This window comes from Amphiprion ocellaris, chromosome 17 (assembly GCF_022539595.1).
Source record: "Amphiprion ocellaris isolate individual 3 ecotype Okinawa chromosome 17, ASM2253959v1, whole genome shotgun sequence".
In the NCBI taxonomy this organism is placed as follows: domain Eukaryota; kingdom Metazoa; phylum Chordata; class Actinopteri; family Pomacentridae; genus Amphiprion; species Amphiprion ocellaris.
The window spans coordinates 1,244,669-1,269,965 of record NC_072782.1 but is presented as its reverse complement, the minus strand read 5'-3'; the positions used below and the strand labels follow the sequence as shown (position 1 = coordinate 1,269,965).

Sequence of the window (25,297 nt, the reverse complement as noted above, 5' to 3'; positions counted from 1 at the left end):
ATTGTTCAGAAAGGAAAACAGGGAACCCATTGGTAGTTTAAGTTTAGGGTGCTACTGCGGTGTGTTTTTGGGTTTTAAGAGGTGAACAGGAAGAGTTTTTTTTCCTATTGATAATCTTTTACTTTGTTCCTGGTTGGAATGCCCATCAATGTCAATGTGAAGTTCACTTTTAGTTCTGTTTATTTATTTTTATTTTACTAACACCCATTTGTTTTTAACCCCCTCACATTTTGTGTTGTTGTAAACTTACTCTTTCAAATAAATACTCATCTAACCCTCTGGAAACCAGCGTTTGGACTGTTTTTGTGTTGCTCCTCACCTACTTCAGACAGCCGAAACATAACAACGTTTTGTGGACTAAAGGCTAAACTATGACGTTTTTTGGACCAAAGGCTATACTATGGTGGAAGAACATAGATGATAATCTGGATATATATGAATTAGGCTTTATAACTACTATTGGTAATATTGGTGGTAGTAATAGCAATGTGACTACTACTAGTAGTAATGGTATTACACTCACTACTGCTGCTGATACTGGCACTGCTACTACAACTTGTAATACTATAACAAATGCTGATACTACTTCTGCGACTCTAACAGCTATTTATACTACTACTGCTGATTGTACTTTTAGTATTACTACTACTGCTTGTACAACTATACAACAGCTACTATTAATCGTCTGGTATTTGGATGTCAAGCTACTAGCTCGTGTTAGTGTTTTGCTAGTGGCTAATTAGTTAGCTCTCAACAAGATTTAATCATGAAAAAAGAGCCAAAAACTATTCTTACCTATGAAAAGTCATTCCAGGTTTCCTTGTCTCAATCGTACAACGTAGTGTGTAACTGTATGCAGCACAGTGAGACGGCATACTTGTTGTTTCTGTTTTCACGCCGTCTACATCAGTGGAATGCACTGAAACTTTGCCCCCACTAGCTTAGCCTCGCTGTAGCACGCAGCTCAAAGGGACGCGTCCTATCTACTCATTCATACCTATGGACGTGTCCTATCTACTGATTCATATCTATTGACGTGTCTTATCTACTGATTCATATCTATGCCACTAGTCTGGTCCAATGCAGTCTCAATGATGACGTTTCACGAGTACGTGAGAACCAAGTCTGGACAGTTACGTAGCATATATCACATATCTTTATATACAGTCTATGTTACGTACTGAGAAACGGCCATAGTTTTCTTACCGCAAAGGTACAAAGCTGCTCGTCTTCTCTTCCGGCATCAGGAAACGTCTTCAAAGCTTCTTCAAATCAAACGAAATACAACCAAAAGATCAAACTAACGTCATTGGTGCATTCAGTTGCAGTGGGATAACGAAGTTGCGTTCAGGAGCGTCGGAAATCGGAGTTTCAGTAATGTAAATTTCCAACGAAAATTTTGGGGGGGCACACGGGGTGGCCAATCAGATCCCAAAGGCATCATCATATCGTCACATCATGACTTTGCATGTTCCACAACCAGCGCATTTGCTGTTACTGACACTCCATTATTATGTCTTATCAGACGAGGCACAACTTTAGTATTTTTAAGAACCACAAATTCATAAAACAATCCACCCTGCTGTGCTGCACCTGTGGCATGTCGTTATACAAACTCGAATTACTTTGCACTGTCAAGCTTCTTTTTTCCCCCCCTCCTCTCTGCCAATATTTTGAATGTTTGTCGAAGTTGTGTTGCTGAAAACACGGTGCCACCGCCAGCGCAGCCTCATTAGCGACACATTCATTAGCCGAGCAGCTAATTAGCCGGCTTGTCAACACTACAGTCTGCGATCCCCTATAATAAAAGCACTCCACGTCACCCACGATCCAGACTTTGCCCACACACACAGAGCGAACGGACAGGCTGCAGACTGCAACACAAACGCAACACAAATATGTCAGCAGCCGCCTAATTAGAGGCAGTGAGAGGAAAATAAAAGACGGTTAGAGGGGGACAATGAATTCTTTCTTGATCCTGACTCTCAGCACAGAGAGCCAAGGTTGCTTTTTCTACCCAATTATAACCGTCGAAGGACTTGTCAACCACGGCAAACAGTATAGACCAGGGGTGTCCAACATGTGGCCCACGGGCCAGAAGCGGCCCTTCAGAGGGTCCAATCCTGCCCTTCAAAGTGTAAAAATTCCAGAGAAGACATTAACTGCAGATTGTAAATTAGTAAAACTATAAATTTAAAATCATTTCTAGACCATGACAAGTTGTTTTGATCATGAAGTAAAATACTAGATTGTTCATTGTTCTTTTGTTGTTTTGCGTCTCATTTTTGTAATATTTTGTCTTGTTTTTGTTGTTTTTTGTTTCCTTTTAGTCTGACTTTTGTCATTTGTCTCATGTTGTTGTCATTTTGTTTCTCGTTTTTGTTTTTTGTTTCCTTTTTGTCTCGCTTATGTTTATGTCTATTTTGTGTTTTGCTTTATTTGTTTCTAGCGTTTTGTCTTTTTGTGTTTCTTTTTTGTCTTGCTTGTGTTTTTTGTATATTTTTTGTCGTTTTTTTCTTTTTTGTCATTTTTTTCTTGTGTCCATTTTTTGTCACTTTGTAACTTTTTTGTCAAATTTTTTTGTCTTGTTTTGTTTGTCTCATTTTTGTCATGTTGTGTCTCATTTTTGTAATTTATTTTGTTTTTGTTGTTTTTTGTCTGACTTTTGTTTGTCTCATGTTTTTGTTGGTTTGTTTCTTGCTTTTGTCATTTTTTGTCTTATTTTTGTCATTTGCCCATTTTTTTCACTTTATCACTTTTTTGTCAAAATTTTTTCTCTTTTTTGTTTTGTGTCATTTGTCTCATTTTTTATTGTTTTGCTTCTCGCTTTTGTTGTTTTGTGTCTTGTTTTTGTAGTATTACCTTGTTTTTTTATGTTTTTTGTCTTTTTATCTGACTTTTGTCGCTTGTCTCATGGTTTTGTCATTTTGTTTATCGTTTTTGTCGTTTTTTGTTTCCTTTTTGTCTCGTTTGTTTTTTGTCTTATTTGTCATTTTGTGTCTCACTATATTCATTGTCTTGTGTCATTTTGTGTCTTTTTTGTCTTGCTTGTGTTGTTAGTCAATGTTTTTGTCGTTTTGTTTATCGCTTTTGTCATTTTTTTCTTATTTTTGTCATTTGTTCATTTTTTTTCACTTTAAAACTTTTTTGTCAAATTTTTTTATCGTTTTGTGTCTCGTTTTTGTCAGATTTTGCCTTGTTTTTACTCGGGGTTTTTTTTTGTCTTTTTTGTCTTTAGTAAAATCCTCTATGGTTCAGTTCCAGGTAGCTGTGACTAAATGTTGTGTTCCTTTGTAGACACTCTGTGATGTGGAAGTTGTAATGTGGAAATGATAAACTGAGGCTGAATGTTGTTGAAATTAAATTTATTTTTCTTCAGAAATTTCAGGTTGTTCATAATTTTTTGTAAATAGATAACTCCTGAATTGTGCACATTTCCAGCATGTACTTTTTTTTTGCATTTTTTTGTACTTTTTTTGCACTAAAGGAATCATTTGTATCAGTACATCCACGATATTAAGGATATCCAATGAGTTCAGCTGAGTGTCGCTGTTATTGAAATATCAGATTTTTACACTCCAGTGACTGTTTCAATCTCTCAAGAAGTAGAAACCAGCAGCTCACTTATTTCCTTCAATGTAAAGGATGAAAGCGTTGTGTTTTTCAGAATGCTGCAGACAGAAAAGAGACTGGTGGCTGTTGCATTATTCCTTCACAGGGACTGTTTGAACACCAGACGCTTCTTTGTGAAAGCACCTGTGAGCTCTTATTCAACAGCACAAACTCCACATCCCACTGATCTGCCTCCCTGCTTCAGCGTTACTCTAAATTTGCTTCATTATCGAGTCTTCAGCCTGAACAGACGCAGTCAGAACCTCTGAGGGGCCTCGGTTGTGTTTACGTATTGATCTCCAGCTAGTTTTTAGATCATTCTTTATTAGATCCTGTCATGTGTCATAATGTCAGCGTCTCTGTGCAGCCCAGCGCTCTCTCCTCTCTCCTATAATCGTACAACTTTGACAATCTCCAGCAACTGTTACAGAACAATCTCCCAGCAGGGATTAGCGAAGTTATTTCTCTCACTGTCATACATTTAAAGTAGGTTACAGACACAGAAATAGCAACACGGAGCTGCTTTATTTCTGTGGAATTCTGCATTATAAATCAGAATGTCCTTTCAATCTTGGGAATGCTGCTACTTGCTATTTACGGCTGTCAGAAGCAATTCTAATATTACATCATTAAGTTAATTGGTTTTCAAAGTGCCACATGAGCCTTAATGACTGCCACAGGTGAAAACTGACAAAGAGGGAGAATTTCTAAAATCATGTTTGTTGTAAATGAACATTGATTATTGTAAGGATTAGGAAATATTAAAGCAGGGGTGTCCAACATGCGGCCCGTGGGCCAAAACCGGCCCTCCAGAGGGTCCAATCCGGTCCTCAAAGTGTAAAAATTACAGAGAAGACATTAACTGCAGATTGTAAATTAGTAAAACTATAAATTTAAAATAATTTCTAGATCACGACAAGTTGTTTTGATCATAAAGTAAAATATTACATTGTTCATTGGTTTTTTTTTGTCGTTTTGTGTCTTATTTTTGTAATATTTTGTCTTGTTTTTGTTGTTTGTCGTCTGACTTCTTGTCGTTTGTCTCATGTTTTGGTCGTTTTGTAACTTTTTAATCTAATTTTTGTCTCTTTTTGTTTTGTTTTGTGTCGTTGACCTCATTTTTTGTCATTTTGTGTTTTGTTTTTGTAATCTCGTTTTTGTTGTTTTTTGTCTGATTTGTTGTCATTTGTCTCATGCTTTTGTTGTTTTGTTTCTTGTTTTTATTGTTTGGTGTTTCCTTTTTTGTCTCGCTTGTGTTTTTTTATCTTATTTTTGTCATTTTGTGTTTCGCTTTATTCGTTGTTTTGTGTATTGTTTTTGTTGTTTTATGGTGGGGAGTTTGTCTCGCTTGTGTTGTTTGTGTTTTGGTCATTTTGTAATTTTTTTAAGTCTAATTTTTGTCTCTTTTTTGCTTAATTTCATGTTGTTTGCCTCATTTTCTGCCATTTTCTGTGTCCTTTTTCATATTTTGTCTCGTTTTGTAATATTTTGTCTTGTTTTTGTTGTTTTTGTCTGACTTTTTGTCGTTTGTCTCAAGTTTTTGTTGTTCTGTATTTCTTTTGTCTTGCTTGTGTTGCTTGTCTGTTTTTTGGTCGTTTTGTAACTATTTTATCTAATTTTTGTCTTTTGTTGTTTTATTTCGTGTTGCTTGCCTCATTTTTTGCCATTTTCTGTGTCGTTTTTGTTATTTTGTGTCTTGTTTTTGTAATATTTTGTCTTGTTTTTGTTGTTTGACTTTGCCATTTGTCTCAAGCTTTTGTTGTTTTTTCTCATTTTTATTGCTTTGTGTTTCCTTTTTATCTCACTTGTGTTTATTGTCTTATTTTTGTCATTTTATGTTTCACTTTATTCATTGTTTTGTTTATCGTTTTTGTCGTTCTGTATTTTTTTTGTCTTGCTTGTGTTGCTCGTCTGTTTTTTGGTCGTTTTGTAACTATTTTATCTAATTTTTGTCTTTTGTTGTTTTATTTCGTGTTGCCTCATTTTTTGCTGTCTTCTGTCTCGTTTTTGTTATTTTGTGTCCCGTGTTTGTAATATTTTGTCTTGTTTTTGTTGTGTTTTGTCTTTTTTTTAATCTCACTTGTTGTTTTGATCATAAATGAATTTATTTTTCTTAGAAAATTTAGGGTTAGGGTAAAATGAAAGAAGATGAGTTTGACACTCCTGTATTAAAGACATTTAGTTGATATCACGTAAAACATGGTGTCTGCTGATATGATGTGGAAGCAGCTTTCTGAGTGCAGCAACTTTGTTTTTATTCCAGATGAAAAACCTCACATTCTGGCTGTTTGTTGTCTGCATTTTAGCTCATTTATTTGCTCATTGTGTTCCTGCCACACTCCTGTATGAGCTAAAATCTTCCCTCATCGCTCTGGACTCCAAACAATGGAGCTAATCCCTGCAGACAGGAGCTGTTGGTTTCACTTTAGCAGCTGAGACTAATTGCTAATTGTTGCTAATTGTTGCTTTGTCGCGGCTGAAGACACCAGCGGGTTCTCTGTGGGAGCTTCTGGCCCGTCTCCTCCTCCTGCTGAGATCCTGTGGTGGCTCTGGTTGAGACCAACAATTAGACCCACCTCTCTGCATGGACTTAACTGCTCGAGTTAAATTAACTGGCTGGACTTTACAATAATGAATTAAACTACACTCAGTCTGATAAACCACAGCGGAATGGGGAAAACTGGAGTGGAGGCTCAGTCATTTGTCTGTGAAATTACTCAGAGCAGAGAGAGAGAAATGTGACGAGAATATTCAGATTCACAGACTACAGACGAAACATGGCAGGCTGTTTTCAGTCCATCCAGAGGGTTAATGACTAGTTTCCCTTTCCCCATCAGTAAAGGCATTTCTTCTTTCTGCAAATAAAACATATAAACCAGGGGTGTCAAACATGTGGCCCATGGGCCGAAAGTGGCCAACCAGAGGGTCCAATCCGACCCTTAAGTTGACTTTGTAAAGTGTAGTAGTTTTGTCATTTATCCATTTTTTTGTCACTTTGTAACTTTTTTGTCTAATTTTTTGTCTCTTTTTTCTTTTGTTTCCTGTCTTTTGTCTTGTGTTCTTGCTTTTGTTGTTTTGTGTCTCATTTTTGTCATTTTGTTTCTAGTTTTTGTTGTTTTGTGTTTCTCTTTTGTCTCGCTTGTGTTTTTTTGTCTTATTTTTGTCATTTTATGCTTTGCTTTATTGTTGTTTTATTTATCATTTTTGTCCTTTTTGTCTCACTTGTGTTATTTGTCTACTTTTTTGTCAATTTGTTGCTCATTTTTGTCATTTTTTTTGTCTCGTTTGTGCCATTTTGTGTAATTTTTGTCTTGTTATTGTCATTTCTCAATTTTTGGTCGCTTTGTAACTTTTTTGTCAAATTTTTTGTCTTATTTTTTGTCATTTTGTTTCTCGTTTTTGTCATCTTGCATCTGATTTTTGGAATATTTTGTCTTGTTTTTGTTGTTTTTTGTCTTTTTTTTCTCTGACTTTTGTTGTTTTGATCATAAAGTAAATCCTCTATGGTTCAGTTCCAGGTGACTAAATGTTGTGTTCCTTTGTAGACACTCTGTGATCTGGAAGTTGTAATGTGGAAATGATAAACTGAGGCTGAATGTTGCTGAACTTATTTTTCTTGAGAAATTTCAGGTTGTTCATTTTTGCACTAAAACAAAGAAAGTTGTGGTTATTTATAGGTTATTATGCTGTGATTTTACTGGTCCTGAACACTTCAGATCAAATTGAGCTGAATGTGGAACCTGAACTAAGATGAGTTTGACTCCCCTGTCATAACCTGACAATAAATGCTATTACACAACACATTTTTTTGAATATTAAGACTTTTAGCCACACAGTGTGTCCTACTTTAAGCTGTCAGAAATAAACCATAGCATCTTCTTTTAGTCCAGTAAATTCTCAAGCACTCTGTGTAACTCTTACCTACTGCAGCACTTAAAGAAAAATCCATTTTTGTGCAGCAGCAGCAGCACCTTCCTGTAGATGCTTCTCTGACCTTCATCCTTTGTTCTTTTTTGATCTCTCACCACACACCACAAGGGCATACAGTGTTTCTGGATAAAATACAGAATTCTACCACAGCTGTCCCTCCCTGCCAGAGCTTCACTGAGGAAAGTCACTCTGCATAAAAACACATAGAGCTTTCTGTATTTATAAACAGATTAACCGTGGGAAACACTCGACTCACTAAAGCAGAAACCTCCTTCACCTTGGTTACTGAAATACACCCGAGACAGACTGCAAAAGTACATTTTCATTAACTTTAAAATAAAATAAAGTTCTCTGGCTAATGTCAGAGATTTTCAGCGTGTTGGAAGAACCTGTGAAAAGGTGCTGCTGGAAGGGAACACACCTGCAGACACTGAGTACATGGCACTCGACAGGGTTTTATTTTAACCTGAAATAAAGGGTCCTGTTCATATTTGACAAAATACAATCAATTAGCAGGTCCTGAAAGACGTGTAATGCCTCAGGATGTGATAAAAACCCAAAAGAATGGAAAATGTAGAAGCAATTTTCTGTTAGAAAATTTCTCATTCTGCAGATGGACACACAAACACTGAAAGCAACTGCACTACAAGTTGCTCTTTGTTGTTAGGTGATAGCTTAAAGCAGGGGTGTCCAACATGCGGCCCGCGGGCCTAAACCGGTCCTCCAGAGGGTTCAATCCGGCCCTCAAAGTGTAAAAATTCCAGAGAAGACATTAACTGCATTTACTCCTGCAGTTTGTCCTTTTTCCTCTTTCCCTGTCCTTTCTGTCCTCTTTCTCCTTGTACCTTTCTGCAGGTATCTCCGGCTCTGTAGCAGCATGTTTCTGATCTGTGGCTCCTTTCCTCACCATCCTACTCAGTGCTTATTATTTCTTGTTTCTCAATCTTTTCTCACTCCCATCCATTCGAGGCAGATGGCTGCCCTGAGTCTCATTCTGTCAGCAGCTTCTTCAAGTTTAAAGGGAGTAAGTTAAATGTGCTATACAAATAATTTCTCCTTGCCTTGCCTAATCTGCCATTTAATCAATCCAACATCCCCTCTTCTCTGAATACGTACCATCAGGAAGAAGACTCGGAGTGCCAGAGTGCAAATCGAACCACTTGAAGCTATTGTTGGTTCCAGCCTGCATTGAGCTGCTGAACTCCGATGCTAAAGATTAGTGCAATATATACACAGGCACTTTAGCACTTAGCGATCTGTGGAGTTTTCTAATCTAAAATAGCATGCTGTCAATTCCAGATGTTATAGCCAAATGTTTATGATGTGTCTTTAACCCTCATGTTGTTCTCATTTATGGGCACCAAAAAATATTGTTTCCTTGTCTGAAAAAAATCCAAAAATTGTGCAAAAAAATTCCCCAAAGTTCTGAAAATTTGCAAAACCTTCAGGAAGAAAATTACAATAATTCCTTAAAAGTTTAAAAGTATATGTAATATCTGTTGTCTTTCTTCCTCTGGGGCCTCTTGTCAGGTCATCATTGTAAATGAGAAATTGTTCTCAACTGATTTTACTTGATAAAATAAAGAATAAATAAATAATATAAAATCTTAAATTCTTCTCCATTGGTGTTCTGACTTTGTTTCCCATCAGCAGCATGTACCCTCTACTCTGTAAAGCTCATTTTTGGGGTTCTGAAATTTGTTTAACATTTTGGAAAGCCGAGCTGATGCCTGGACGGATTTCCAGAAATTGTAGCGCAGTGGTGTCCTGCCATATGTCACGCAGGCCCAAGAGCAGGCAGGATTTAATTCCAAGCAAACACAGCAGCAGGTGATTCCAGTGATTACAGCCTCCTCTCTGGTTAAAGGTACTTATCAGTGTAATCAGCTGCTTCAATGTTTGGTTGGGATGAAATTCTGCAAAGTCTTGGCACGCCGTGGAACATCATTGGACACAATTACTGTAGACAATCCCATCCGGTCATTATGTGTTCAATACTTTAGGACCAAAGTTGTGGCACAGAGCAGGTCCAGTTCATTATTTACACTGTTTCTGGCGGATAAACTATTAGCTGTATGATGACAAGGTGAGGTGAAACCAAATCTGCATGTTGCTGTGGATATATTCCTGATGTCTGACAACTTGCTGCTGTGAATACAAAAGTACTGGCTGTAGACTGAAGGTATTTTGGCTTTTGACCCATATGGTGCATAAAAAAAACATTCACAGGAAGTTTTCCCATTTTATTGCTTTTCAACACTGAATCACAGTCAATTAAATTAATTTTCTGACAATAATTTACAGCCAAAATTACTCTTTTACTGCAAAACGAAAACAGATTTCTACAAAATAATGTCAATCAAATGAAAATTTGATTACATAAATATTCACTCCCTTTAAAGTGATTCAGGTACAGCTAACTAGTGCTAGAAGTCACACAATTAGTGAACGTGATTGTAGTATAAAGACACCTGTAGCTGGAAGGTCTGGTCACTTAGGAATCGGTACTCATGGCTATAAATACACCCTGAAGATAAATCAACACTCCAGGCGTCTCACTGAAAAGTTATTAAAAAGCAAATGCCCAGGGATGGATACAGCACAGCTTCTGATGTACTGAATGTCTCTTGAAGTACAGCTAAATTCATCATTAAGAAATGGAAGGAAAGTGGCACAGATCTACCTAGAAAGCGTCATCTGAAGGAGTTAGGAGCTTCAGCGGAGAGACTGTTCATCCAGGCATCTGTCCTTCACCAGTCAAAGCTTTATGAGAGAGTGGCAAAGAGAAAGCAACTGTTATAAAACACTCACATTAAATCTGGACTACAGTTGACCAAAGATGCTTTGTTTTGACTGAACAAATGAACACAAACACACCATCCATAGTGAAGCATGGTGGTGGCAGCATCATTATGTGTGGATGCTTCACTGCAGCAGGCCCTGGAAGACTTGAAAAGGTTTAGGGTAAAATATATGCAGCAGAAGTACAGAGAATCCTGGAGGACAACCTGATGCAGTCTGCAGTTGGAAGGAGATTACAGGAGGTCCTCGACTTACGGCGGAGTTCTGTTCCTACGCGTCGACGTAAGTGGATTTTTGCCGTAAGTCGGAACTCCGGTGAAAATGTAAACAAAGCCGTGATGGGCATCGTGACAAAAACAGTCAGTAGCTCACACTGAAACAAAACTCGGTAGGAAAATACCGGCGAAAATGTAAACTGTAAGTCTGACCTGCTTGGGAGCCACAATGAAGTAAGAGAATGTAGCATATTCCAATATGGTGGCAAATGTAAACAAAGGCATCTTATAGGATAAGATAAGCTTTACTCATCCGGGAGGAAATTATTTAATAATTATAGTGCTGCATGATGACTGTACAGACAGTATTTATCCACTCCACTCACCAACTAGTTCCACAGAACCGGTTCCGATGTAACGACAAAATGCCGTAAGTCGAGGACGTCGTAAACTGAGGACCTACTGTAATTTTCCAGGAAGACAATGACTTGAAGCATAAAGCTAAAGCTATTTTTTAAATTTACTTTTTAGCGCCACCTCCTTCAGTATCACAGCATTGCGGTTCACGTCCCAACGTCCTGAATCTTCGGTCGTGCACTGAACAACCAAATGTACAGCCTTATTTTCTTTATAAAATGTCTATATCACAGCAGCAGGATCCATGATATCTGCAAACTGAAGGAGGAGCTGTGTGCAGTTTATTCAGAGCAGCAGCGCTTCATTAATTATTTACATCATCTAATGTGTTGTGATTCTAAATTTCAGTGCACAGCAAACACACCTGTTGTGCACAGATTCACATTTTTTTAACAGTGCAGTAACTGTCAGCAGAGCGGCTGTGTTCAGGATGAATCCAGCATCATCGGTACTGACGCTGGATTCTTATTCCCAGCCGAAGCCCAAATATTTTCTCCTGAAAACACAGCATTTCTGTTTCTGTTGAATAAAGTGGATTACTGCAAGGATCTTTCAGTTTTGCTGCTTGAATGCAACAGCAGTTCCAAGGGTGGAATTATTGCAAGAATGGAACTCATTTAATCACTCAGGTAAATGAAAAATGAGGAAAAAGACAGTTGGCCTAATAATGGAAACACAGTAGATTATACTCATTTGGTTCTATGTATGCAAATATTAATCAAAGTAATTAAAAAATATATAAAAACGTGTTCTATCAATGCAATGTTTTAGGGTGTATTTGTTGTCTTATTGTTCTTTTTTTTGTTTTCAGATTAAAATGTTGCACTGCCTACATTAGCAAAAAGAAAGTGCGTAAGTGCATAATGTGGAACATCATGTGTACAGTTTTCATTGGAACTACTTGCAGAAATAAACCATATTTCTACAGCGTTTATGGTGGTCTGTAAGCTCTGAGCTCACCAGACAAGACACAAATCCCAGTGTGACCCCTGATTATACTGTGGGTTCATTGGATTTTTTAAAGGCTGCACAAAAATTCAGTCAACAGAACCAAAAATGAAGCCCTCGCCTATCTGTACCATCAGTATTATATTATGTATTTGCACACGCACAGAACTCGTGTGCAGTCACGCATGTTGCTGGTTAAACATGGGTTTTTGTTCCCAGTCCACTGCCAGAATATGCACATACATAACACACACACAGCCATTGTGTGCATACTGTAACAGCCTCCTACAATAGAGCATTTCCTTTGTTCCACTTCCCATCTATTAGTTTTCATTGTGTTGGCCTCCGTCAGCCTCCACTGTCTGAAAACTGACTCTAAAGAACAGTTTCTATTATTAATCCAACGCCCCCGGGGATGGAGCTGAGTTTCCTTCAGTGTTGTGTCTTTTATGGTCACATACATTCACCTCTCTCACAAAAGAGATTTTCCACTTCTATTCCAGATGTCTGCTTTTCCTGATCGCTGCCTTCTAGCTTGTTTCTGGCACCAGAGAACAGAGCGCAGGCAGCAAGGAGGGAGACTTAAGATGTAATATCAAACGGGCTCATTAGCATACAGATTAGGACGCTGAGCTCCGTCATTGTTTGAACATCCAAGCAATTCAGTGCCCAAAGCCAGATCCCTGTTGTAATCCATTTCAAAGTGGAGTGATCAGAAGTCAACAGCACAGAGACTAAACTGTCTGCTGCCTCTCTTCAAATCAAACTCTTAAATCAATGACCCGCCTTTCTACTCTGGCTTCACTTCTATTCAGCAGTCCGGATGTGAAAAAAGACACAAATTTGGGATCTCACATTAACCCTGTAAGACCTAAATATAGGGAAAAAAAGGAAAAAATGAAAAAAAGAATAAAACAAAACAACGCATATATATATATATATATATATATATATATATATATATATATATATATATATATATATATATATATATATATATATATATATATATATATATACACACATATGTTAACCCAGTTAAAACTGTGAGTTCGCCCTGCGTGTGCACAAGCATCACTGTAATGCATCAGCGGCTCACCGTGCACTATTTTCTTCTGTTTACTGAGGTGCTAGCTCAATAAATGTACTTAATAAACCACTTTGCTCACTCAATCTGGCTGCTGCTAACCTCTCAATAACACACCCATGCTGAGGGGGTAAAAACGGGCTTTGAGACAGATTTACAGCTTGTTAACTCGCAGTCGCTCTGCTTATGCACTGCATTTGTTTTTTGCTGAGGCTCACAAAGGAAAGAGAGAGCGAGAGGAACAGGAAGAGGTGAGCACGAGGACAGAGAACGGCAAAAAACAGAGTATAGTTATAACCTCGGCCTGGTCCTACTGAATCTGAAAATGTGTGCATGTTGGGTGTCATTTCCTGCAGTAACTTTGCAGCCTCATGCATTTGCAGACTTAACATGGACTCTGTTAGCATATTTCCATTCTGTTTGATTCTCTTTCCTCTCTCCCATCCATGCTTGTCATCATTTTTCTCCTCTCCTCTGTTCCCTTCTATTCCCCAAACACCTCCTTCTCCCCGTGGGCCTCAGCAGGAGGTCTTGTCAGCTGTGAAGTTGTTTGTCTGTCCTCCTCTAATCTCTCGTTTTTGTCCCCCTACTTTCCCCTCGTATTCCCACTCCTTTCTTTCCCTAAGGAGGTCATGTTTTACTGTGAATCTGCCTGTGTTTGTCAAACTCTCTCTCTGTCCCCTCAGTACCTAAACAGGAGGTCTTGTCTGCTAAGAAGCTCTGCCTAAGCCTCTCTCCTCCACTCCAGTACAGCACTACGTATTTATCTTGAAGGTCTGCTGCAAGCCCACTTCTGCCAGCTTTCCTCGACATCTGTGTTTGTGTACGAGAGTGAGAAAGTGGTGTAAGTCTGTTAAAAGTGAAAATGCAATATATGTTTTTAGGAAATATTTGCAACAGAGATATGTGTTTGAGGGCATGAGCGAAATCCTTGTTTCTGTGGAAACGCAATTAAAGAGTTCTGCAAGTGAGCATTGAGTCTAAAATAACAAGTGGGTAAAAAGTCTTTTCATCTGAAAACATGTTTACTGGAAATCAGGAGCTACTTATCCTACAGGTTCTTGCATGAGAATGAGATAAAATGCATGGATGTCACAATTAAAACTTAAAACATATGTCAACTAAATTACGCTCCTGTACTACTGAATTGCATTTTCGTATTGTTTTGAAAGAAATGTCATGCTCTATCAGAAATGCATGTATTATTTTGCCTATGACTCTGTAGGAAAGGTTTTCGGTTTGAAAAAAGCCACATAATGAGGTAGGAGGGGAAGATGGAGGTATAAGTCAGCCCATGACATCACCCAAGAGGTCAGGGTTTGCTTCCCATGTGGGACAATTATTGTTAGATGCTTCACTTTAGAATATTTGTGTGTGTCAACAGCTATACATTTGATCTACTTCAAACTCTTATAGTGCAGAGTTTCAACCACTGACTGATGTTTCTGAATCTTCCTTTCAATGTACATCTGTCTGGATGGAGGTTTTATTTGTATCTACACCACCGTTCAAAAGTTTGGGGTCACCCACACAATTCCATGTCTTCCATGAAAACTCCAATTTTTTTAAAATAAAAAAAAGTTGCTTTCCTTTCAAGAATAAGGACATTTCTAAGTGACCCCAAACTTTTGAATGATAATATCATAAAATAGAGTAAAATACAGTAAAAATATGAAAAAATAGAGTAAAAATGCAGTAAAATATGATAAAAATGCAGTAAAAATGTAGTGAAAAATACAGAAAAATAGAGTAAAAGTGCAGATAATATTTAGTGAAAAATACAGAAAAATAGAGTAAAAATGCAGTAAAAAAAATACAGAAAATGTAATAAAAATGCACTAAAAATCTTGTAAAACAGTAAAAATATAATAAAATTATAGCAAAAATACTGTAAAAATATAGCAAAAATACAGTAAAAATGTAATAAAAACATAGTAAAATGTTTAAAAATACACTTAAAAATATAGTAAAATATAGTAAAAAATATATTAAAAATATACACTACTGTTCAAAAGTTTGGGGTCACCCAGGTAATTCCATGTTTTCCATGAAAACTCCCACTTTTCTCCATGTGCTAACATAACTGCACAAGGGTTTTCTAATCAATGAACCTTTCAACACCATTAGCTAACACAATGTAGCATTAGAACACAGGAGTGATGGTTGCTGGAAATGTTCCTCTGTACCTCTATGGAGATATTCCATTAAAAATCAGCCGTTTCCAGCTAGAATAGTCATTTACCACATTAACTATGTCTGCAGTGGATTTATCATTCATTTAATGATATCTGCATTGGAAAAAAATGATTTTCTTTCAAAAATAAGGACATTTCTAAGTGACCCAAACTTTAAATGGTAGTGTATATGTTTTAATAAGCTGTAATGTAGATTTTCCTTGTGATTGCTTCATGCTGGTGCAGTGTTTTGTTCTTGGTTTGACCCTGCTGGTCAGCTGGGGCTTTCCTGAGTGAAGTTTGCATGTGTGACACACATTGCAGGTTAATTAGTGATTCTAAACTGGCTATAGGAGAGAGTGTGATAGAACTGGGACCTTCCCAGAGTTTCCTCTGCCTCTCGCTGCTTATATCAGCAGGGATTTTTCTCTTATTTCATGCTCTGTAAGGCCCTTAAGGATAAACTCTGAGAAGCCTGCAAGCACAGCAAAAGAACAAACTCCTGCTTTTCTCGTCTTTCTCCTGCTATTCTCAAGCTGGACAGCAGCAGACTGAGACATCCACCCTGCAAGAAAGAGCGCTATCGCAGGTCCTTCATCCCATCTGCTATAAGACTTTACAACATCAGCATCACTGGCTGATGTTAACATAAACTGGACTATATCATTACCACCCCAAACCATAAAATTTGCACTGACATTCTTGCACTGCACATCTCTGCACTTTTAAACTTTATTTTTATTTTTATTTTTTTCTGTTAAAAATTTTTTTCACCCTTGTATATATTGTAAATAAAGCTGCTGTAACAATGTAAATTTCCCCTGGAGTGGGGAGAAATAAAGAACTTTATCTTTATCTTTATCTTAATTGGTCTTAGATTGATTTGTTCAGGAGAATCAGGTCAGATTCAGTAACGTCCAAACAAGAAGGTGATTTATTTCTCACGAGATGAAAAAAAAAGTTGATTGAGAGTAGCAGCATTTTCTTTTGGATCCACCTGTGACTTACATCCTGTATATTGAAAATATATCTGTTGGAGATTTGCTATTAACATCTCAGTTTATTAATGCTTTTTTTAAACCCTGGTGTCGTCCTGCGGGTCAAATTGACCCGCACTAAACTTTGTTTGATTTTTTTCTGAATGTTCTTAAAGAAAATATTAGAAGTTTAACTGATATATATGGAATCACTTTAGATATTTTTAGGATTTTTTTTAAGATTTTTACTCATTTTTTGAAAATATTTACAAGAATCTTCTTGCTAAATGTGGAGGATTTTTTTAAAAGAAAACTTTTAAGGGGAACTTTTAAGGAACTTTTTGAAGGTTTTATAAATTTTCAGAAATATGGGGAATTTTTTTTGCTGAATTTTTAGATTTTTTTCAGACAAGGAAACAATATTTTTTGGTGCCCATAAATGAGGACAACAGGAGGGTTAAAACACAATAAGGACAGGAGATTGGAGCTAAATGTGCTTCTATGAAATACCTTCATTCCTGGCACTCAGGTGTTTCTTTTGGCTGGTTAAAGCTCTACGCCAGCTAATGCGGATTTCAAAATCACCACATTGTTTGTATAAAATTCAAAACTGACAAGATGCCAGTTGTCTCATTGTCCTTTTGTAAGAACTGCAACAAACGAACATGTGTGAGGCAGACATAATCAATGGAAATCCGGACTTGGCCACACAGTAGAGGAAGTCTTATCAGGCTCTGAGTGAAAACACTCATGTGGTGGCCCTTGGGTGCAGAAGGGATTAACTGTATCACACACACATGTTCCAACAGATAAAAACACCGCCTTGGTACAAATACATGAGGCGTCTGTAACGTTACCTGTATAAGCTCTTACAATGAACCTAGAACGCTGGAGAAAAAAAAGAGCCGACAACTTGCAGCTTTTGGGGACAAAGTGTTGTACGATTCTTTGCTCTCACAAACTAAGTTTATAAAGTACCAAACTGATCTCCACTTGAACTAAAAAAGCTCCCATCAGGTTAAACAGCTCCAGGCTGAAAGCTCAGCACTTTCCCCATTAATTCACAGTTGGACTGGGTAAATAGGTACAGGTACATGAAGTGCCCTCACTAGCATTTTATAATTACATTTCAAGCACTTAATTTCCAGCGTTACTGAACAGTTTGGGCTCGAGGTTGTGCTACAGCTGGTCTAAGAAGCTGTTTGTCACTTCAAAAAGTAATTTGTAGTATTAAGTTTACCAAAATTATGGATGACAGTGAATAAGTTTGAACAGTTTCACATAAAGTTTATCTTGTCAAGTATTTGGAATATGTTTTCAAGACAAAGATTTAAAAATTTTTGACCACGGCTGTCAAACTCATCTTAGTTCAGGTTCCACATTCAGTCCAGTTTAATCTCCAGTGGACCAGTAAAACCACAGCAGAATAACCTAGAAATAACCACAACTCCTAATGGTTCCTTTGTTTTAGTGTAGAAAAGTACATTCTGAAAATTCTCATATTTAAGGAATTTTCTTTCTACAAAACATCATGAACAACCTGAAATTTCTTAAGAAAATTAAGTTCAATTTCATCAACATTAAGCCTCAGTTTATCATTTCCACATTACAACTTCCAGATCACAGAGTGTCTACAAAGGAACACAACATTTAGTCACAGATATCCGGAGCTGAATGATATTGGATTTCACTTTAAAAAAAGACAAAAAACAATAAAAACAAGACAAAATAGTCCAAAAATAAGACCCAAACGACAAAAGTGAGAAACAAAATGACAAAAAAATGAGATAATTAACATGAAACAAAAAAAGAAAGTTACAAACTGACAAAAAAATGGACAAATGAGACAAAAAATGACAAAAGCATGAAACAAACCGCCAAAAATATGAGACAAACAATAAAAGTTGGACAAAAAACAACAAAAATGAGACACAAAATAACAAAAGAACAATGAAAAATCTAGTATTCCACTTTATGATCAAAACAACTTGTCATGGTCTAGAAATTATTTTGAATTTATAGTTTTACTAATTTACAATCTGCAGTTAATGTCTTCTCTGGAATTTTTACACTTTGAGGGCCAGATTGGACCCTCTGGAGGACCGCTTTTGGCCCACGGGCCACATGTTGGACACCCCTGCTTTAGAGCATTCTGACTGATTATTTGAATCTCTGACATATCAATCACCATTAACTGATCCATTCAAGCTTTGCTCCACTTTAATTACTTCGACATTTAGAATCAAGATAAAATAATAAAAAAGGGATTCATCAATTAAACAAGGACGCCTCACATTTTCCATTTACTGTCTGAGAAAACAACCATCCATGTTAAGGAGAAAAGTTCTAAAAAGTACGGAAAGTACGGTAACTTCAGGGTTAACTCTGGGAGATGATGAAGGTGTTTCACTTCTGACTAATAATTTATGCTGAATATTTATCCTTCTCTGGAGCAGGTTGTGTTGGAGAAAAACAGACCAACACACTTTAAAAACACTGCCTTCTGACTAATCAATAGTCTTGGAAAAATGGCATCAGGATTCCTAGAAGATCCCCCGGAGCTCTGGGCTCGGACGGTGAAATAGTCTCCGAGGAGAGGAACAGTTTTCAAAAGCGTTTCATTGTTCTATAGACTTTTGTACAGCAATATAATCCTATAACAGAGCGTGATAAAGTACTAAAGCCTTGTATTGTTGACCTTATGAGAGTTGCAGTAAACCTACTTACCAGGTTGAATGATGTTTCTATATTTGTTCTTTACCTGCTCCCAGAACTGTTCTTAGCTCTGCCAGGGCTGCAGCTGAAAGAATAAGGACTGAACTAAAACTATCCTTTACACTATATCGCCACGGAAACAGTTTGATTTGACCTAAGCTGCTTGATTATTTTTTCTTTTTTTATTGGCAGCTTAAATAAACTAAATCTGTAATTCTGTTGCACAAACTTATGTTGAAAAATGACAATTAAAATTAATCTGGAATAAGAAACTTGCATCCAAGTAATTTATACACAAATGCAGCATTAATCAGATTGTGTTTTATATGAGGCAGTGAAATTAATAAGAATATTAGCTCATGTTCACACGGTCAGTCATTTTTTGCCAGCTTTACTTCAGGGTTTTGTCCACAGCAGCATAACTGGACAGCTGTTTTACTCACAGGATGGATTGTAGCTTTTAAATGTCTCATATTTGCATTACAGTTTGTTTTTGTTGGGAGGAATATACGACTGTAGACCTGTCACTGTTTGATCATGTCTTCTGACTCCAGTCTTTTCAAGGGAACACACACATCATTAGATCCAGCAGAACCTTGGTGGACTTCTAGCTTCATGTGACTCTTCAATGTGAGTGCGTTTGCTGTGAAAAGATCCCATCGCTATGTTGAACTTGCTGTATGCTACAAGCCACAGGTGATTTAATATAATCTGATTTAACACTTTGAGGGCCGGATTGGACCCTGTGGAGGGCCGCTTTTGGCCTGTGGGCCGCATGTTGGACACATCTGCTGTACGTACTGTTCCTGAAAGCCAATCAAATGGTTTGGCTTGAAGGGAAGAAGCTGTTACCACACAGGCATCATTTCCTTGAAAAAATCCTGGACTCAGAAATGTATTTCCAGCAGGACAGGCTGGATGCTCCTGGATGGTGACTGTTTTCAGTGATCGAGCTGCAGTAGCTGCAGCTTGTTGATGATAAAGTCAGGCCAGGACTTCCTAGTGCCCTCATGTCCCCCTGCCTGGTGCTGCAGAGGGGTATTTACTGGGCTGAATACAGATCAAGGCTCCCAGGTTGTTTGTCGTGTCCCCGGGCTGGGAGACGTCCAGACCTGGAGACGTGTTCGATTCCTTTCTCAGTGAGGCGTTGACATCTGCAGACGGAACGGGATGCAGCTGGATGTTCACAACCAGGTGGGGAAATGATGAAAAAGATCAGGCTCCAGATGGCAGACATCATCCAGAGATCCTTCAGAGTGAGACGGCATGGTGGGGGCAGGCAGGGGACAGCGGAGTGACAGCTCCATCACATGCAAACATGACGGGTCCAGGCAGGGACTCGGGAATGGCTTAATGGCAAAGCCAAGAGAAAGAAGACTCCCAGCTAAGTGGAGTTTGGCCCGCTTTGACCTCAGCTAAACACTCGTAAGAAGCTCTGAATTACTCTCAGAGAAACAGGGAACAACGTGCAAAGATGGCCAGAAGCACAACTGACAGGTGCATCGACGCCAGGCAGAGTTGAACAGAGCACAAAGAGATTAGAATTAGTTTTAATAACACATTTATGGCCACATGGATAAAGTATGCACGCCAATTCTCTCAAACATGAGTATAATTAAACTGAAAAAAAGAGAAGTAAATTTGAGCCACATGTGGGCAAAGTCTCAAAAAGACTAATGTCCGTGCTTCTTCGTGCATTTCGTTGTGTTAAAAAAGAATGGAGCATTGCCAAATGAGTTCTCGGTCTTTTTATAGCTCCCATCTGCAGCAGGATTACAATTCCTGGAGCAAAGTGAGGTTATACCCAGAGAATTCAGCATCATGTTCTGTTTGCACACAGACACTAATTTCATTTACTCTTTTTTCAGCTAAACGGAGCCCAAATTTCTCATTTTCTCTTAGTTTTTTTCTGCAACCGTCTCATTTATTTACATCCTCGGGTAGAAAATGTCCACGTGCACCATACATAAATGTAACGAATGATGGCAACAGACCGTCACAAACAAGTTTCTCAGATTTCTACCACCACAACAGCTTTCCTGCACTGTCAAAAAAGGAAGAATGTTGCTCTTACAGTAAAATTCCAGCAGCTGTGGTTGCCAGAACGCTACCGTAAAATTATGGCAAAATATTTTCCACATTTACAGTGAAGCAATGCATTGATATTGTTGATTTTAGGGTTAAAAACGTGCTTCATTCCATATTTTACTGTCGAAAAAATGCTTTAACCTTTAAAAATTTGAAAATTTATATAAATATTACAGCATTCTTCCATTATCAGCACAACATTTAGTGTATTTAACATTTAATATGTGTGTTTTTAGTAAAAATTGTGGTTAAAGCTGTCAAATATTAAAGCACATGTCCGCTATTAACACAAAACTGCATCAATCTCACCGCTACACACATGCACGCACGCACGCACGCACGCACGCACGCACGCACACACACACACACACAGCCTGTGATGAATTAGGAGCTGATGTTTTGTGATTCTTAATCACTCAAAGGATCAGGAGGAGAAGAAAACAGGAGATAATGAAAGAGGGTGAAATGAAGAAGTGGTTTCAGCCAGACCATCTGATCAGATAACACTGTGTTTTATGAAAATTTAACCTGCTGACAATCTGGACACATGTTGCCTGCCATGTTGTTAAGCAAACAACAATGGAAGAGAAACTTTCCATGCATTAAAACGTAAAGCAAGAATGTGAAGAGACTTTAGAGAAATGTGAATCCTGACAGTTCACCCTTCCTGCTGTGATAATCTGAGATGGGTTAAAATATAACTGAGGGACTTTTGAAGTCCATGGGATATATCTTGCACACATTTTTATTAAAAGTAAAAAAAAAAAAAAACTTTTCTATGATCATGTCTTTACAAATTCCATAATTATTTATTATGGAAACAATCATTTATTAATTAAAAAAAAAAAAGAATAGATATCACTAAAATGTCAACTATAATACAAAAAGTCCCGCAATTGTATACTGATCTGTCGAGAATGACTTGAAAATGATCCATAATTACAGAAATTTAGTCCAGAATAACTTGAAATTTGACCTAATTTACTCAAAAATGATCCGAAAGACCCAAAAATGATCCACAATGATGAGAAAAGATCCAAGCTGACATAAAATTTGTTGAAAATGAGTCAAAACTTGTCCAAAATGACTTGAAAATTGTTCAAAATGACTTGGAAATGATCCATAATTACAGAAAATTAGTCCAGAATGACATGAAATTTATCCTAAATGACTCGAAAATTATCCCAAAGACCAAAAAATGATCCAAAATGACGATGTTTTTGTGAACATTTGGTGCACTTTTTGTGGTCATTTTCAGTCTGTTTGTGATAATTTTATTTCTTTTTGTGGTCATTTTGAATTTTTTTGGGAGGTTTTTTTTTGTGTGTCTCTCATCATTTTGTATCTTTATAGGATAATTATCTGTCTCATTGAGTCATTTAGTGTTTTACTGTGGTCATTTTGTGTCATTTTTAGTCATTTTGTGCATTTTTGTGGTCATGTTGTGTCTTTTTGTGGTTGCTTTTTTGTGTCTTTGTGCTCATTTTGTTTCTTTTTTGGTCATTTTCAGTCTGTTTGTGGTTATTTTGTATTCTGGCTCCCTGATTCTCTTTATTATAATTCATCAGTATTTGCCTCTCTTTTTACTCCTCTCATGGACCGACACTACAATACTGTGTTAACAGGACATGTAAAATTAAGTCTGTGCAATTTGTCAAACACCAGACAGCAAACAGACAAAGTTAGCAGCTAGATGTTGAGGATAGGGAAGCATTTAGCTGCTGCGGTTTTAAAAAATGGTCCAAAACAATCTATTAATTCTATTTAACAAGCTGCCAGGATGAAGTGTGATGTACTTGAATTGTGAATTGTTTTCGGTTGTCTTGTATTAAGCGTCTGCAGATGAATCATTAAATAAGCACTATTTAGTTTAGCTCAGCCAATGCACATTAATTAGATTGTAAATGAGTTTTTAGAACACATTCGACAGTATCAGTATTTAACATGTTCTCAGATGAGAGCAAGGCGTCTGAAATGCTTTATGAACACTAGGTGGATGTCCTCCGCTGTGTCAAAACAGTGATGCATCAAAGTGAACTGTCTTCATAGGGAAGAGGAAGGAGTTGTATGGAGCCAAATCCAGCTAGGAGAGCAGGGTGGGGAGTGATGATGGTGTTGGTGAGGCCAGAAACCTCCTGTGTTCTCAGCACACTGTTAGCGGACGTATTGCTATGATGGAGCACCGATGCCATCACACCACAGTTCAGGTTTCTGGGGCCAAATGTTCTCCATCAGATGCTGCAGACCAGAGGAGTCAAACTCATCTTAGTCCAGGTTGTAAAATCACAGCAGAATAACCTATAAATAACCACAAGTCCACATTATTAACTTTGCTTTACTGCAAAAAGGTACGTTCTGAAAATGTTTAGATATAAGGAATTATCTTTTAACAAAACATCATGAACAACCTGAAATTTCGACAAGAACGATGCACAAAAGAACAATGAACAATCTAGTATTTTACTTTATGATCCAAACAACTTATCATGGTCTAGAAATTATTTTAAATTTATAGTTTTACTACTACTACTACAATCTGCAGTTAATGTCTTCTCTGGAGTTTTTACACTTTGAGGCCGGGATTGGACCCTCTGGAGGACCGCTTTTGGCCCGCGGGCCACATGTTGGACACCCCTGCTGTAGACCCAAGTTTCATCACCGGTAATTATCCTCACATTTGCATACAAAAGGCACAGAATCTAAACTTTCTGTTCACATCTCATATTTGCAAAATATTCTCCAAATAAAGCCGAGGAAAATATTAACAACCTGAAAGCAAAGAGAGGTTTTATAGAAATGACAGATGAATGTAAAAAGACTGGGATGGAATGAGCGAGAGGAGAAAAAAATGAGACAGATGGGCAGAAGAGAAAGAGTCAGAGACTGCTGATCAAACTGGAGCCTTGAATCCAGTCTATAATAGACTCATGATGGATGGACGGCCTACAGCCACATCAACCGAGTGTCATTTACGCATATTATTAACCGGCTGCACAGAGAAGGAGTCAAACTGCAGAGCAAAGCATAAACACTTGGTGATGAATGATAGACGGACGGTCTGGCAGGTAAATAGACGGCAGACACATAAATAAGCTGCAGTCAAATAATGAGGAAGATCGGAAAATTAAGTCAGACTAAGAGATTACTGCAGAGCTGACTGGATAAACAACTTCCATAAAAACAAGCAGGCAGATGCACAAAAAAAATGCTGATTTAAGAGGAAAATGTTTACCTGCACCACTGTGCTTTAATTACCAGGGATAATTAGGGTATTATTTTAGTTATTTACACAAAGAGGAGAAATACTCGTTAAAATCAGATCGATTAAAGCAATTTGTTTGCTCATCCCTCCACTGAAATCTGTAGCACTATTGGATTTGTAACATTTGAGTTATTAGAACCACAGATGACTTGAGGACACGGGAGGAAAATGTTCCCCAAAACATGACAAAAAACTACTCAGAGACAGTTCAAGGAACCGCCTAAAGCAGGAGAGTCAAACTCATCTTAGTCCAGGTTCCACATTCAGCCCAGTATGATCTCCAATGGACCGAACCAGTAAAACCACAGCATAATAACCTATAAATAACCACAACTCCTCATGTTTCCTTTGTTTTAGTGCAAAAAGTACGTTCTGAAAATGTCCACATTTAAGGAATTATCTTTTTACTAAACATCATGAACAACCTGAAATTTCTGAAGAAAAATAAATTTAATTTCAACAACATTCATCCTCAGTTTATCATTTATACATTACAACTTCCAGGTCACAGAGTGTCTACAAAGGAACACAACATTTAGTCATCTGGAACTGAATGATATAAGATTTTACTTTATGATATAAATGACAAGAGTCAGACAAAAAAACAACAAAAACAAGACAAAATATTAGAAAAACGAGACACAAAATGACAAAAAATTAGACAAGCGACACGAAACAAAACAAAAAGACAAAAACATCAGAAAAAGAGGTTAGTTAAGCTGTGGAGTAAAGAGTGCAATATTTATTTTTGCAAAAAAAAAAAAATACAGAGGAAATGTATAATATTGCATAAAATGGAAATCCTCAAGTAAAGTACAAGTACCTTCAATGTGTATTTAAGCACAGAACTGAATTAAATGCATTTTGTTCATTACTGAGTGAGTGACAGATTCAAACTGACATCTGAAAATCCTAATAATCGACGGAATCATCGGTTATAAAAGTCACGCATCATGTCGTCCCTGTTGTAACCGAAGCCTCCAGACATATAAACACTACATGGACAATTCCACAGACTGACTGCAGATAAAGACATGGATGATAAAGTAAAAAGGGAAAAAGCAAACGAC

At 37.4% G+C, this 25,297-nt stretch overlaps 1 long non-coding RNA gene across 3 annotated transcripts in view; it reads right to left on the bottom strand.

Moving 5' to 3' along the window:
* The window catches only part of LOC129350884 (uncharacterized), a 253,537-nt gene that overhangs the window by 5,661 nt on the left and 222,579 nt on the right, over window positions 1-25,297 (bottom strand). For 2 of the 3 annotated variants that reach the window (XR_008604459.1, XR_008604460.1), the window contains one exon: window positions 1,207-10,305. This is a non-coding gene — a long non-coding RNA (uncharacterized LOC129350884). Of the gene's footprint in view, window positions 1-795; window positions 1,161-1,206; window positions 10,306-25,297 lie in introns of those variants that run through there. The other variant, XR_008604461.1, reaches the window with a different exon arrangement.